The sequence below is a fragment of the Mustela putorius genome, unplaced genomic scaffold, assembly GCF_011764305.1.
Source record: "Mustela putorius furo isolate JIRA1106 unplaced genomic scaffold, ASM1176430v1.1 tig00003909_pilon_pilon_pilon, whole genome shotgun sequence".
Lineage (NCBI taxonomy): Eukaryota > Metazoa > Chordata > Mammalia > Carnivora > Mustelidae > Mustela > Mustela putorius.
This window is the reverse complement of record NW_025422057.1, coordinates 11,777,512-11,787,351: the sequence shown is the minus strand read 5'-3', so window position 1 is coordinate 11,787,351 and position 9,840 is coordinate 11,777,512.

The window sequence follows — 9,840 nt, the reverse complement described above, 5'->3', positions numbered from 1 at the left end:
GTGTTGAGCACTGTAGCTCCAACTCCCAGAACTATGCTGGGCATGGGTCAACTCTGTAAATACGTGATGTGTGAATAAATAAAGGAATGGAGACTGTGGTCAGCAGGATTCCAAGGTGTCCACAAGATTTCCACTCCCTGATTGTACACGCCTTGTATAAAACCTGAGACCACAAACATGATGGGGTGTTACTTCTCTGATTAGGTTATATTACTTATCTAGTTGACTTTAAGAAGAGATTATCTGGGTGGGTCTAGCCAATTACAAAAGCCCTATAAATCCTGAGGCAGAGGAAGTAAGAGATTCAAAACACGAAAGGATAAATGGAAAAAGCTGCGTAGCAAGGAAATGTGGACAACCTCTAGTAGCTGAGGGCAGCCTACAGGTAAACCCAGTTAGTGCACAGAAGCCTCAGTCCGCAAATGGAAAGAGCTGAATTCCATCAACAACTTGGATGAATGTAAAGGGAAATTCTTCTGCAGAGCCTCCAGGAAGGAACACACCCTTGCCATCACCCAGACTTCATCCTGGCAACAGCCTGAGCAGAGACCTTGTGCCATGCTGGGACTTCTGGTCTATAGAGCTGTGAGCTGATAAATGGGTGTTGTTTTAAGTCACTAAGTTTGTAGTAATTTGTTACACAGCAAAAGAAAACTAATACAGAGACGGTTTCCCCATATTAATTTCTAGAGAAAGAAGAATAAAATATAAGTGGAGTCAAATTCTTTTTTTTTTTTAAGATTTTATTTATTTATTTGACAGAGAGAGAGAGAGATCACAAGTAGACAGAGAGGTAGGCAGAGAGAGGGAGAAGCAGGCTCTCTGCTCAGCAGGGAGCCTGATGAGGGGCTCAATCCCAGAACCGTGGGATCATGACCTGAGCCGAAGGCAGAAGCTTAACCCACTGAGCCACCCAGGTGCCCCATGGAGTCATTCTAAAGTGACTTTGCTTTGCATGAAATGAATACAAAAGTACAACTCAGTGGAAGGAAAGGGCAAGACTGTGAAGGTTTAACTCTACAAATTAAGAGAAAGGTTTAACTATACAAATGAAGTGAAAGCCCTACAGAAGGAATCTGAGACTGCAAACACATGTTATAGTACTCCATACTACTGTTTTTAGAACTAGGGGGGGTAAGCTTCATTTCCTAGGGAATTTAGGATTATAAATGCATCTCTGTTCAGCCCATAAGTCTGTCACATTTGGAGCCAGATGGCTTCAAACCCCAGCTTTGCCATTTAGCACTAGGGTATTGGGAAAGTAATCTCACCAAGCCTCCATTTTCTCATCTGTGAAATAGGCATGATTGAGTCCTATTATCAGACTCCATGCTCAGCGGGGAGTCTGCTTGTCCCCCTACCCCCTCACACTCACATTCTTTCTCTCTCAAATAAAATGTTTATTTATTTTTATTTTTTTTAAAGATTTTATTTATTTATTTGGCAGAGAGAGCATGAGCACAAGCAAGGGGAACAGCAGACACAGAGAGAGGGAGAAGCAGGCTCCCTGCTGGGCAGGGAGCCCTACTTAGGGCTCAATCCCAGAATCCTGGGACCATGACCTGGGCAGAAGGCAGATGCTTAATGACTGAGCCACCCAGGCACCCCAAATAAATCTTTTAAAAAAATAGAAAAGAAAAGGGGCGCCTGGGTGGCTGAGTGGGTTAAAGCCTCTGCCTTCAGGGTCCAGGGATCTAGCCCCTCATCGGGCTCTCTGCTCAGCAGGGAGCCTGATTCCTCTCTCTCTCTGCCTGCCTCTCTGCCTACTTGTAATCTCTGTCTCTGTCAAATAAATAAATAAAATCTTAGAAAAAAGAAACGGGGAAGAGTAGCTTTGTGGGAGAGAAACCTGACAAATACTGCCTCAGCGGGATGACCAAGGTTTATATCTCAGTGCAGCCTCGATCTGATGTGACGACAGCAGCACTTCTATGGTCTTCCTCCCCAAAACACATGACCAATCATGAGAAAAAACATCAGACAAATCCTAACTGAAAGATGGTCTTTGAAAGTCCTGGCCAGAACTCCTCAAAACTGTCAAGGTCATCAAGAAACTAGGAAAGTATGAGAAACTGTCACAGCCAAGAGGAGCCAAAGGAAACATTTTGACTAAATATGTTATCCTAAATAGGATCCTGGGATCCTATTTAAAAACTAGGTAAAAACTTGGGCGCCTGGGTGGCTCAGTGGGTTAAGCCGCTGCCTTCGGCTTGGGTCGTGATCTCAGGGTCCTGGGATTGAGTCTCACATCGGGCTCTCTGCTCTGCGGGGAGCCTGCTTCCCTCTCTCTCTCTCTCTCTCTGCCAGCCTCTCTACCTACCTGTGATCTCTCTCTGTCAAATAAATAAGTAAAATCTTTAAAAAAAATAAAAACTAGGTAAAAACTAAGGAAAAAACATGGACTTTAGATACTAATGTATCAGTATTCATTCATTAGTTGTGACAGAGGTACCATATTGAAGTAAGATGTTACTAAAAGAAGAAACTTACTGAAGAGTATGTGGTAACTCTCCGTTCTATCTTTGCAACTTTTCTGTAAATCTAAAACTACTCTAAAAAGAATTTGGATTCCAAAAGAAAAAGAAAATGTCCATTTATAAAATATGAGGGGAAAGGGATTTTAAGACACTGTAGGTAATGAATTCTATCCTCTTTCATATTCTCTGGAAAATCCAAATACAGATCAGAATTTGTCTCAATTACATTTTCTTACTGATCTGTTTCTTTTAATACAACACAGCTTGAAAGCCGGGCTTCTTTGGGCCTGGGATCTACTCAGGTTCCAACATCAGCACCCTGATACTGTGGAGAACGCAGGAAGGATGACTTTCCGTTGGGAATCTTCTGGAAAGCTCACACAGACAGGAAGCTAGTTAATCATCAGGACAGAGTGTCTAGGCATTTGACTAAAGCCCCTTTCAGAGGGGACTTCTTGGGCCCCAAGCAAGCCTGGAATCCCTTAAAAGAGTTGACATCCCAATGCTCTCCTGACTGACACATACCTAATATTTGATTAAATGTGATTAAGGAAAAATAATGAAAAGAAGAGCCAGGGCTCACAGGACTTGGGAGTTAGAACATCTGTAGAAGGTGCTGAGGTCCCTTATCCACATGTCCAGACAGTCTGGGCATTTTTCATATCTGTATCAGTGCCAATATCTGCTTACTCTTTTCTTGGGAACCAGAGAACAAGCAGGCTGTGTGAACGAGACCGAGCAGGCTCAACCAGCTATCATCAGAAAAGCCTACCGATAAGGTAGGCCCTTGGCTATTATTCATGAACTTGGATTTCAGGAGCTCACCCGCCATTCTTGGAATTGACTAGAGTGACTATCTAGACTGCTTGCACCAACAATGGTGTTTATGCCGACTACCTGTTTCCTTCGGAGAGTCTGGAATTTGTGTACGTGCTAGGCACATGTTGCCACACGACTGCCCCCAATAAAAGCCTGTCTCTAAGAGGCTTCCCTCATCCATGATATTTTGCTTGCGTTGTCACAGCTTGTTGCTGGAGGAATGAAACATGTCCCGTGTGACTCCACGGAGAGGACTCTTGGAAGCCTGGACCTACTTTCCTTTGGCTATCACTCCATGTGCCTTTTCCCTTTCCTGATAAAGCCTGGCCATGAGCACAGCTAGGTGCTGAATCCTGTGGGTCCCCCCAAAGAAATCATTGAATCTGGGACTTCTTTTGGGGACCCCTTTATCTATAATAATATAAAGATTCTTCTTGGGGTGCCTGGGTGGCTCAGTGGGTTTAAAGCCTCTGCCTTCAGCTCAGGTCATGATCCCAGGGATCATGATCCTGGGATCGAGCCCAGAGTCGGGCTCTCTGCTCGGCTGGGATCCTACTTCCTCCTCTCTCTCTCTCTCTCTGCCTGCCTCTCTGCCTACTTGTGATCTCTGTCTGTCTGTCAAATAAATAAATAAAATCTTTAAAAAAAAAAAAAAAGATTCTTCTTGAGGGGCACCTGGCTGGCTCAGTGAGTGGAGCATGCCACTTGAGACTTCAGGGTTGTGAGTTTGAGTCCCATATTGGGTGTAAAGATTACTTTATTTTTTTTTTAATTAAAAAAATATTCTTTTTAAAGATTACTTTTAAAAATATGAAATAGGGACGCCTGGTTGGCTCAGTTGGTTAAGCAGCTGCCTTCAGCTCAGGTCATGATCCCAGCATCCTGGGATCGAGTCCCACATTGGGCTCCTTGCTCGGCAGGGAGCCTGCTTCTCCCTCTGCCTCTGCCTGCCACTCTGTCTGCCTGTGCTCACTCTCGCTCCTCTCTCTCTCTGACAAATAAATAAATAAAATCTTTAAAATAAATAAATAATATGAAATAAAAAAGATTTTTCTTGATTCAAACTTTCATTGGAAGAGGCACAGAAGAAAATATGATTAGCTCCATTTGGTCACTGAAGAAATGAGCGCACAGAAGGTGGGCAACATGAATGAATTGTCACAGCCAAGATGGGCAGAGCTGAGATTTGAACTCAGGCTCATCTGTTTCCACACCCCAGCTCCTTCCATCTAGGACAGTGCAGCTTTATTGCTAAAGGTTAAGAATACCTCCCCTTCTCCACCCTCTCTGGTCCTTTTCCTTTAACTCTGTGACCCTGTCTGGCAGGTCTGACAGCACCAGGAGTGAAATTGAAGAGAGGGAGGTGTCAATTTCTTCTTCCACCTTCCTGTAGATAACTGCTCCTCCCCTGCCGGGTGTCCTCAGCCTGGCCACAGCCTTCATTGTCCCTCCCTCCCTACCCCCACCACCACCTAACTCAAATCCTTTATTTTATTATCTGTCCATCCTCATCTCCAATCTCATTTACTTTCTGCATTCTGCCTAAAGATGGCACCTGTGGGTCCTGGCCACGTGGGCCACTCCTTAACTCACTCACAAAGAAAAGAGGCTTCCTGGCATGTACCAGGGACCTTAGGAGGCACAGCAGGAGCAACCCAACCTGGAGCAAGGAGAGGCAGGACACTGAAGATGCTGTCATGCTCTCCTGCCTTTGAGATTTTCTCCTTTTTCTCTTTCCTCAAGTTTGGATCTCTAGGTCTGGAATCCCAGGAGCAATAGAACTGGTCATGCCTTTTCGCTCCCCTTTTCTGTTTTCTCACCTGATGGTCACCTGGAGGTCACGGGCAAGAATTCTGCTCTGGCTATCTTGCGTGTCCATCTCCCCAGCATCTGGCCCATGGTGCACGGTCCGCTTTTGCAAATGTTTACGCTCTGTGTAAGGGAAGTCGCGTTTTCCTGATCCTATATTCCTGCCGATTTAATTTAATTTAATGGAAGATCATTCCCCAAGCCCCAATACCACAGAAAATTCTGTATTTTGAGCTAAATATGTCTCTGTAAAGTTTAGCAAATGACCTTGGTAAAATGGAAAGTTCAGGAGATCTGGGATTTCGATGAGGGAACAGAAGGCTGACTGAGGACAAAGCAAAAGCTGACACCCTGCAGCCTTCCCCCACACCACTCCTGGGTGGGACAAATGTGACATTCTTTAGGAATCTCCCACCAGTCTTAATGTTAATACCTTGCTAGAGGGAAAAACCTTGATAATGACAAGGCATTTTGTAGGTCCTCTTTAGCATATGAAAATTCTTTTGAAACTTCCATTTTTCCTTACCTCCCCAACCCCATCTATATAACCTGCCACCCCTCACAACCCCATGGCAGCCCCTCTTTCTGCCCACGGGTCTTGTCCTGGTGCTTTAATAAACCACCACTTTGCACCAAAGATGTCTCAAGAATTCTTTCTTGGTCGTCAGCTCCAGACTCCACCCCACTGAACTTCACCTATATTCTAAAACTTCATCAGATTTAACATGTTTTCTCATTTTTTCCTGTTTACTGTTGTTCATAAAATCTAGAAAAGCTATCAGTGACTAGCTTGTCATTTTATATACCATTAAGAAAGAAAAAAAAACACTTTCAGTCATAATTGTAGAATGCATCCCTATTTTCAGAGATTTTTTAAGATTTGAACTACTGCAAGCAATAAATACAGTGTTTTTGAAATTGTAAAGTGTAAGTAAAAGGAGGAGGGAAAATACCTGGTCTTACCCACCTAAAGAAAATCATTGTTATTAGCACCAGAATATTTCTCAGTATTGTTCTATGATATTTTTACAGTTATGGACCTTATACTAGTACATTTAATACACTTATGCATTAAATATATACATTTATACATATTTATAAATATACATTTCCAAATATGTATATTTGCATTTTTTAATATATTTGCATTAAAAAAATATTTTACCTCTTTATTTGACAGAGAGTGACACAGCAAGAGAGGGAACACAAGCAGGGTGAGTGGGGGAGGGAGAAGCAGGTTCCCCCCCATGTGGTGAACATGGAGCCTGATCTGAGAGCATGTCCTGAGCTGAAATCAAGAGTCAGATGTTTAACCGAATGAGCTACCCAGGTACCCCTTGAATTTGGTATTTCGTAAGGGTTTCTTTCCAATTGTCCCAGATCCCAGGCACTTAGTCTTGGACCAGCAAACAAACCCAGGGAGATTGTGAAGTCATTCTGGGCACTCTATTTCTGGTTGTGACTCTCATGGCCTCACAGATCACTCTGGAAGACAGCCTACAGCATCTGGCTACCAGACAGGACCTGTGATGTTCCTCCGGCACAGATCCTTGTACTGCTCTGAGTACAAGGGAGAGGAGGAATGCTCTCCCTGATTCACCGATGAACTCTTACTCTGGCTTCAGAAGGCTAAGGCATGTTTCGCAGTCCACCACTCCAAGCACACATGCCCTTTGTTGCTTTCTCTCCTTGGAGCTATGGGGAGTCCCTCGATGTGTTTGGCACATCATAAACTTCCCAACCACAAAAGGATGTGACATACATACCAGTTCCAAACAAAGGAGCAACTGCCCATCCCAGGAAGACTGCCAGTGAACTCAAAGGGCCTATACCTTTACTGCAGAGAGAAGAGCAGGTAACCCTTGGTGATTCAAAGGCAATTTTTTCAAGCTTCTCTTTTACTTGAGAGGACAGGGGTGAAATCCACAGAAATATAATCTCCAGGAGGGAGCCTCAGATACATCCAAGACAAGTGGCTGAAGAGTAGCTATACTGGTTTCCTACAGCTGCCACCACAATTACCAGAGACTGGGTGGCTTAAACAACAGAAATTTATTTTCTCACAGTTCAGAAGGTTGAAACCCTGAGATCACTGTGTTGGCAGGTTCGATGTCTTCTGAGGCCGCTCTCTTTGGCTTGCAAATGTCTTTCCTCTGTGGGGGCACACCCCTAGGATCTCTTTGTGTGTCCAAATTCCCTCTTCTTATAAGGACACAGGTCAGATTGGAGTGGGGCCCACCCTTACAGCCTCATTTCAACTGACAACCTCTTTAAAGGATCTTGTCTCCACAGATGATCACATTCCAAGGCAGTGGGGTTAGCGCTATGCACGTAATTAGAGAATCATTCCAGCCCATAATAGCAGCTGAGATACGGTAGGATTTTGTGTAATTACCCAAGTTTATTGGAGATAGTCACCTTCACAAAAAGCAGATATTTGAGGTCCAGATCGATGCAGATTGGTGTATTGTTGACATTAAAGGGAGTCTACAAGAGCATCTATTTTCCTTGTAAACACTTCAACCATAGAACCTTGCAAGAGATGGCAAAGGCCAATGAAACATGAGTGCAAGTGTCTACTTGGCCTCCAAACTGGTTGTGATTCTGCATCCCACTCTGTAGCCCCTAATACATTTGTATTTTCTTTGAGAACTAGAAGCATTAGCAATTATGTACTATAATAGCAAGTACAGGAAATCAATCAAGGGGCATAAAGGTGCTGCCATCCAGAAGTTCAGTCTCATGAGAGAACAGGAGAGCCAGATATACTCCAATCCTAATTCTGTGGCCAAATGCTATTAGATCTTGGAAGAGGGAGAAATTAATTTTGCCTGGGTTTAGGGAAGAAATGTTATTTGAACCTTGAAGATGTAGAATTTTTCCCAGTGTAAAGAGCAGATAGAACAGGGAGACTTGTTCAAATTACAGTAGTACTGTGATCATAAAGCAAAAAGCAGGAAAAATATTGTCATTAGTAGCTGATGGAACTAATCATATTTCCATACTCAAAGCATTACCCAGTTAATATTACTGAACCAGAATTATGAGTGTTAACTTGGATAAATATCTTAAAAAACAAAATCGAGCAAAGAAGGCAATTTACGAATGAATACAAATGGTATGCAATGGAATGGTAAGCTTTATACACAAGGGATCTCTTGTGTAGCTGGGGACCCCTTGCTTGGGTCCATATCCTGCTACCACCACTTGAAAGCCGTTTGATCCTGGACAAATTGTGCCACTTTTCAGTTTTCTCACCTGTACATTGGGGCTCATAATAGGACTTAAACACAGAGGTGTTGTGAGGATTTAGGGAAGTAATACAAGTAAAATACCTAGAACAGTGTCCGCCCGTCATAAATGTTAGCTACTGCACTGGTATAAAGTTTTAAAAGAACGAGTACAATATTTTGCTGAGTAAAACAGACAAATAAACAGAAACTTAAAAACGTATAGGAAAATGATGACCACATTTAGAACAGTGGTTACCTCTGTGGGACAGGGAGGGGAAGGAGATTAAAGAAGAGAAGGGAAGGGCTTCAACTACATGTTTGGGTTTTTTAAAAGATTTTTGTTTATTTATTTATTTAACAAACAGTGATCACAAGTAGGCAGAGAAGCAGGCAGAGAGAGAGGAAGAGAAGCAGACTTCCCGCTGAGCAGGGAGCCGAATACGGGGCTCAATCCCAGGACCCCGGGATCATGCCCCAGCCAAAGACAGAGGCTTTAATCCACTGAGCCACCCAGGCGTCCCAACTACATTTGTAATACTTTATGAAACAGGGTGATAACCACATATTTTTCTTCTATTGGTATATATTTATGAAATATTTCATATTAAATACTTTAAAACATATAGCAAATGAAATGGGGGTGGGTTCGTATTCCTATAGACACCAAAGACCCTCCCTTATTAACTAGTTTTGTGAGATTTGGGTAAGAGGCACAGAGGCTCCCCAAGGAGGGATCCTGGAGCCACCCAAACTGCCTGGCTCCTCTTCCTCATTCAGATCTGGCCTTAAATACCCCTTCCTCAGAGAAACCTTCCTCCAAAGCTATTTTTTTTTTTAAGATTTTATTTATTTATTTGACAGAGAGAGATCACAGGTAGGTAGAGAGGCTGGCAGAGAGAGAGAGAGAGAGAGGGAAGCAGGCTCCCCGCCGAGCAGAGAGCCCGATGTGGGACTCGATCCCAGGACCCTGAGATCATGACCCGAGCCGAAGGCAGCGGCTCAACCCACTGAGCCACCCAGGCGCCCCCCTCCAAAGCTATTTTAAAGCAGCAACCCCCCCCCACACACACACTGCACTGTTTTATTGCAATGGGCCTATCACTCTAAGGTGTTTTAGGATATTTTTACTCAGCAATTGTCTGTCTCCCTCCACTAGAATGTTCTGTCTTGCCCAGCACTGTATTCCCAAATTCTTTTCAAATCTTCAGGTGTTTTGGGGTGCCTGGGTGGCTCAGTGGGTTAGGGCCTCTGCCTTCTGGTCAGGTCATGATCCCAGGACCAGAGTCCTAGGATCGAGCCCCACATCGGGCTCTCTGCTCGGCGGGAGGCCTTCTTCCTCCTCTCTCTCTCTACCTGCCTCTCTGCCTACTTGTGATCTCTGTCAAATAAACAAATAAAATCTTAAAAAAAAAAATCTTTGTTTTGTTTTGTTTTGTTTGGGGATGGATGACTGACTGGATGGATGGATGGATGGATGAAGACCCTCCAAACTCAGGATGCCT